This window comes from Protomyctophum parallelum (genome assembly GCF_964188405.1).
Source record: "Protomyctophum parallelum genome assembly, chromosome: 16".
NCBI lineage: Eukaryota > Metazoa > Chordata > Actinopteri > Myctophiformes > Myctophidae > Protomyctophum > Protomyctophum parallelum.
Genome location: NC_139711.1, coordinates 6,724,379 through 6,731,955, shown reverse-complemented (window position 1 = coordinate 6,731,955; position 7,577 = coordinate 6,724,379).

Below are 7,577 nucleotides of genomic sequence, written 5' to 3'. Positions count from 1 at the left end.
CTGTTTTTGATCTGTCAAAGAAAATGTTTGAGACACTGGCTGAGTGTTTTGGCAGTTAAAGCTGCTATAAGTAATAATGTCCACATTTTAATTACCTTTTTATTTGTATTGGACAGCCAGCAATGGGTAATGGGCTCCCACAAAAAATGTAGTCTTTGTGACAAATCTAGGGGTCACAATCTTCCTAGAAGCTTTGTCATTGATTGATTTGCCTGTCTACTTCCTGATTGGTTAGTAATTTCGACCTAGGTTTTTTTCGGCCAATGACAAAGCTTCTAGGAACATCTTTGAATGCAGATTGTGGCCCCTAGATGTGTTACAGAGACTAAATTATTTTTGGGAGTGTCATTAAAATTTTACATATTGCTTATAGCAGCTTTAAACAGCACTGAACTGCAAAACATGATCTTTTCTCAGGTCTTAGGTTATCTCTTTCTTTATATAATATGCATATCAGAAATGTTAGACCTGTTTGACATCAGTGCCGGTTAGCAATATACATTAAAGGAACAGCCAGTTCATTACATCCAGATGTTAAGAAATGAAGCAGTTTGGAGGAAGACATGTCTTGTGACCACAGTGGACGTGGTGCATGATGGGAAACCGATGCTGATCTATTGCTTATTGTGACAAAGGGAAAGTCACCCTGGGAAGTAACTTTCCATTGATTTCCAAAGACTCATTTTGAAGGAGTAGGCCGCAGAGCGGTAAAGAGGACCAGTGTTGGACACTGAATCATTTGTTGGAAACTGTTTGGAGTCATAGGCCTAAACATATTTATGTTGAGCAACATGTAAAACAAAAAGAAACTTGCAATTGTCAAAAGACGGCTGTATTGACTTTAAAAAATCAAAACACAAAAACATTAATGGTGTCTGTTCTGCTATTGTGCATTTGCACTGTTTTCAATGTATAAAACAAATGTTGGTGAGAATCTTTAACGTCTGAACAAAGAGTGAAAAAAAACATCAAAACATCACTACTTGTGTTGTGTGATTTATTTTTCTTCTGAGCTGTTCGATGACATTGGACAAATGTTATCTCTCTTAATCCAAAGGCTGGAGAAGGAGATTGTTTTTGTGTATGTGTGGCACCTGGCTAATCTTGCAAACCACTGGCGCACTATTGGACTGGTTATGGAGTGTGACTAGGTGGCGACCTACTTAAGTCTGGGGCAATTTAAAGGTATGCCAGGCTAGTGCCCTCCAGTCCAGACCTTCAGATCTGTTCTGTCAAAGTAATTGATATGGAATTCCATAGGTCCAATAATGAAAATAGAAATCCCACAAGGAAATAAACTAAATTATGAAAAAAACGTGGTTATTTCATTGTGGATTTTAATTTTTAAATGTTTGGACCTATGGACTTCCATGGGCTACCGTCCTAAAGTCGGCTCTTCGGTGCTACTGAAAATGTCTGACGAGCCGAAATGTATGAGTATGAATCGGCCCATAGTCTACTCAGTCTTATGTGAGACCGTTTTTACGTTACTTGATTCAGTATTTAGATATTTGATATTCCGTTTAGCTGCCCCGCCCCCTCCCTATACAAACCCATTGTAACTTCTAACTCTTATTTTAACCATGATGGATTCATCAAAAACACCCGTCCTTTTTTCTGGTGATTGATTTTGTCCTAATAGGCCTACGTGAGGTTTTTCAATTACTGTTTTCATTTATTTTTTAAATATTGTTTTTGGAAAATAATGAGGAGGGAGAAAGGTGCTGCAGGACCGAAGAGACTAAAGAATCTAAACTTTATTTAAAAATACATGAAAACAGTAATTGAAAAACCACGGCCCCTCACGTATTAGAAGTACAAAATCAATCACCAGAAAAAAGGACGGGTGTTTTTGATGAATCTATCATGGTTACGGAAATATCCCTTTAAACCAGACCTGCTCCTTGTAGATCTGCTATTTTCACCAATTAATGTTTGCCCCAGAATACTGGGTATGGCTCATGTGGTAATTTGTATTTATTTGATAGACTGACTGATCAGCTGCGGTCCAAAGATTTGTCTCTATAAAGCCTGCCACTCTGGTTACACCTGAATGATGTCATAACATTCCTTTTTATATCCTTTCCCCACAATGCCTTGAGCCTTCATGCATGCTAAAACACTGTCATCACAAGATGATCCAGATGGAGGGAGGTAGGGCATGCCTCCTGGTGGGGAATGGGATTTGCAATATGCTTGAGAGGAGAAGCAAGCACTAAGTTGAGTAGTAGGCCTATAAGAACATCGAGTTCACGGTTCTGGTAGGAATAGTCTGTAGAAAGTAATACCACCAGCACTCCCCTTTTATCCATTTAGGATACTTTGTTTATTTAGGTATACCACAAGCAAGGCTTTCCTCAGGCCTTCCACTTCCATAATATGCTTCCACCCTTGCTACTGGTGGTGGTATACCTTTAGTAAACAAAGAATCCTAAGTATGGATAAAAAAAATCACACCTAAGTAATAAATGTGATTGTGAGTACTTTTTCCACCACTGCAAAGCTACACAGTGTATTTGTAGCTTTGGCAGCAGCTATACAAATGTCGCCTCGTCGGATGCATCTTTGCATCTTCATCACGTTTCTGGCTTCCATTGACAATGATGGTCACATGATCTGGCAACTTCCTCCAGTGAGCTAGGCTTGATGTGTGGGGCAGATTACACAGGCACAGACCCTGTGCTTACACACACCTGCCCAATTGACTATTCACACAGCGGCCATTTTGCTCTCATAGATGTCATATTTGCGAATATTGTACTCGTCTCTACGAGCAGTACGAGGTCAATAGGCCATATATTTATTTTCACTCGTTCAAGTGGAAAAGATGAAGCAGTCTGAAGTGCCCGCACCTGTATAAATTGTATTCAGTTTGACCTAGCCATGGTTCACATGACACTCGTTTCAGGGCTGTTTGACCCTGCATCATGATCACTGACACACATGATGACGTCTAGTGGAAGACGACTCAAAGTAAGAAGCTTTTTTATTTATTTTTGTCATTGCTGCTGCTGTTTGCATTGTATATTGTTGTATTGATGTGATTCAAGCTGTTGTCCTATTGTCATTGTGACTCGGTTGTAATGAAACCTGTTAAGTGATACTGTTTCTGATTTCTGATTGATTACAGTAGCCTTGTGTTCATACAACAGAAAGATTGGGTAGGCCTATTGGTTAATTCAATTTTGACATTCCGTTTCTCTCCAAACTCCAAAGTTGAATGTTTTGCCACCACTGTTGGGCATCTTTGTAAAGTTAGTGTTAGTAAAAAGCAGGTAAAAGAGTAACGTTTGAGCAGACACACTTTACCATCCATTCAATGTAGTTGAAGACCTGCCTGTTTACACCGCATATAGAGATCTCTGTCTGACTGCTGCTCTTAATCCCAGAGCTCTCTGCTATTCTAAATCCTTTAGACCCGTTAAAAAAAGGTTTTAAATACTTCACTTTATGCATAATTAATTGAGAATAATTAAGAAAATACACACACAATACCTACCTGTTGTATGTATAATATGACCCTATACTTTGTACAATCCACCACTGACATCTACTGGACAAAAGAGTGAACTGATCCATTGGATAAAATGACTGGAGGTATAGCGGCTACTACTGGTACAGAAAAATTTAAAATAATTTGAGCAGTTTTCATGAAATATTCCTGGTTAATACAAACTTGTATTAGATAATCAGAATCAATTATATTGTTACCTGTTATCACAGGTTTACAGGTGTGAAGAAGTGTTTGTTATTCTTTAGTTTTTTGCATGCTCAACCAAAATAAGAAAATACATCAAAGATACAGTATACAGGCTACATAAAGTACATATACAGTAGCCTGCAGATGGAATGTGTAGTCGCAGATGTGTGTTGTTGTACCTGATATTCACAACATGGTGAGACACCCTGACTTGACTTATCTCATCTACGACATGCAGAGCTTAAAATACTACACACACACGTAGACACACTCTCTCTCAAGAACTCTGTTCTCAGGGGACATAACACTACCTACTTACTCTGTATTCTTGAGCTTCAGGATCACGTCTATGTCCGTAATGCAAATTAGACACACACACACACACACACACACACACACACACACACACACACACACACACACACACACACACACACACACACACACACACACACGTGCGCACACACGCACACCTACTTGCATGCACATATTCTAAATCTACCTAAATCCCACAAACTAGTTGTACTGGGTGGTTGTGTAGAGCCGGAGGGACCAACCTGTGACCTGCAGGATCAACACAAAGCCTTTGAGTGGCTGACTAATGCCTCGTTTAACCCCCTTCAGCTGGGATCCAGCCCCCCTGCGGCCCCCCAGGATACAAATATACCACAAAGAATTAGATATCGGACTGAATGAGACATCAGACAAAGGCTGAATCAGACAAAAATATCAGACTGAATTAAATATCTAAGAAAACAGAGCCAATGTGAGTTCATTACACTTTGTTGCCAGGTATGATGTTATTTCTTGCTCACAGACACCTCGACCCAGAACCGGGACCGGGAATCTACTTGCGGGGTCTACTCATTCAGCTATGGAAACGAGCATAATATGATCACAATTCTCCTTGAACTACCGATGGTTTACAAGGCTGTATGACAGCACATGACACGTGTGTGGCTTCCTTCAAAAGTTGTTGCTCTGATAATGCTGTGCTGTGAGCTCTTGTTGTATGGTCTGTAGATATATTTGATGATATGATACGCTTTCTAACATCTTCATTCTCCCCGTTTGTCTCCACATGGTCTGTCCTTTCTGTTTCTCTCTCTCTCTCTCTCTCTCTCTCTCTCTCAGGGTGAATTACTACTACTAGCTGAAGCCAAAATGGGAGGCAGGTCTGAGCTCTCAACTCCAAACAATCTACCAGAGACGACAGAGGAGAAGATCACTTCAGCTGGAGGTACACATAATGATGAAAAGACTTTCATTCCCTCTCTGCCTGAGCGCTGACCTCCAGAAGCATACCAGCTCAATGACTATCACATTCAGCAACTGTGAATTTCATAGTGCCTTTGTCTGTATTGAAGTTGCTGTGGTCTTAAGTATTACTCTACACACCAATAAACTAAAACTGATTAAAACTAATACCACTAATGATGCCATTATGAAGAACAGAGTTTTGTGGAAGGAAAACTAACTAAATACTGAAGTATATTCTGCATTGACTGAGCTTTAAACACTTAAAGCTTAATGCTAATTATCCGTTGTAATATTGTTCAAGGCAACACCAAAATGTTCCATATAAAAGTTCCAGTGTTCCTATTAGTTACCAGTGAGTCTGGTCCCTATTGCCCCCATTGAGAAGAGCAATACAAAATAAATTGACGCTGGGCCCCAATTTCATCTTTTGTTTGAGAGTCAATCTGCTGCTGTTTAGAGTGGAGCCCTAACCTCTCTGTTAGCTTCTAATGGGGGCCAATGTGTAGCTAAGTGTGGCTCGGCAGGACAAATCAATATCGATGTGGCCCCTGATGGTCTCTGAGTGAAAGTGGTTTCTGAAACAGAGAGGAGGTTGTGGGTGCCTCTCCATTAAAGATCCTCAGTCAACCTTGAGAGGGGCGCAGACGGGGAGAGAGATGGACTGATGAATAGGTGTGTGTGTGTGTGTGTGTGTGTGTGTGTGTGTGTGTGTGTGTGGGGGGGGGGGGTTCTGGTGACCGATGTCACCAGAGCGTTACGTTTGATGGAGTAGAAGAAACTCCTCCATCTTCGTCCTCCCTCCATCACTGGAGGAGAGAGAGAAAGAGGGAGATGGTGTACTATGATATGTCTGGAATGAGACAGGGTAGGGATTTATCTCTGAATCGAATGAATCAGAATAAAATAAATGATGTTTCATTTATGAGGAAGTAAGGATGCTAGTAAAACAGCTGTTATCTTCAAAATCCATTACATAACTCATGAGGATAGAGGATAAGCATATACTCTACTGCAGTCATCCTCTGTCATTGATGATCACTGGACTATCCTCATAGGAATAGAAGCTTGTTGTCTTCACTGTTGGTTACTTGTCATATTTAGGACTGCATGTAGTGAGAATGAGCAACAGGAGCTGGCGAGAGGACTCTATAAAGGTTATTCAGTGTTTGTGGTTGTAGATAACAGAAGTGATTTTATTATCAGCAAAAATATAAAAGCATCAACATACAACTTTACCGTTCCAGTTCTGTGTGGTTGCTGAAAATTCGACATAATCACAGTTGAATAGATTGGTTTAAAAGTCGCTGCATTGTCACTAATCCAAATATATATATAGAGCACATATACAGCAAAGAAATGAGAGAACAGAGATCAATAGCATCACATTATAAATTTAACCTTCCCTTTGCCAAACCAAACTATACTAACTTCAACCAACCTTTTGACTGTTTCAGTTTAGCATAAAGTAAGAACCGCTGTGTTCACAGCTCTAGATAGGATCTTTGTATAAAAATAAATATAGCATCAACGTTTGACAATCTACATTCTCACAGTTGTCGTATTAGCTTGACAATGAACTTTAGTAAATGCAATACTGGACCAAGTATTATAATACACAATGGCATAATATCAACAGATACATAAACAAAGACATAATCTTCTCCCTCACTGCAGTGGACTCGACCTCTGAGCTTGGTAAAACGCAAAAGATTCTAATGTTCTCACCGAAGCCAGAACCGGCTTAATGCTTAAACACATTAATACACTGAAACCTCGGAAACACAATGCATTGAAGACGGTGATTTCACAAAAATGCCTCCCTTTCTAGCTGAATTAAGCATAACATTTACTGTAAACTACAAAGATATAACCTATCTTGTTGATTTTTGTCTAACTGAACCAACAATTTAATTAGCTGACCAAAGCTTATTCAGAAGATAAAACATACTGTACAACCATATGACATTTTGACCTGAAATGTTATTTTCTTTCTTCAGACCATGTGATACTACAGATGAAATGACTCGGAATGTTATTTCTTACCTAAACCCACATTGTACAGCAGGGAAACGCATTACTACAAACACATTATTACAAAAGACCCCACTGGAGTCTAACATTAAAGGGACACTATCAATAAAAAAAATTGGAGAGCCGAAAATGCATTATCTAAAACTGAGCCGTACCAAAACGTTTACACCAGTGATGTTACTGGAGTACAATTTGTCAATATAAAAACCTTAACCCTTTCTACAAGTTATCTAGTTCAGGGCATGGTCCTAGATAGGCCTGTATGTCTGTCTGTCGCCTCTAAAGTAGACCAATCGCTGCTCATGTCGCTACATGACGTATGATGTTGAAACAGAACCACCGTTAAACAAACGCAGCATGAACAGTCTGCACAAACACGAAATGCCTGAGTGCCATGCCAATATTAGACTCTTGTCTTGTTGCAGAAAATGCTTGTCTTGTCTTGTTGCAGAAAATGCTTTCCTGAGAAATGCATCATGAGAGAAAATGAAAAAAGGTTATTGTGCGATGTTTGCATAGAGTAGACTATGAATAACTACTATCAACAACTAATTGAAGTGCACTTCAAATGCGTGATAGTGTCCCG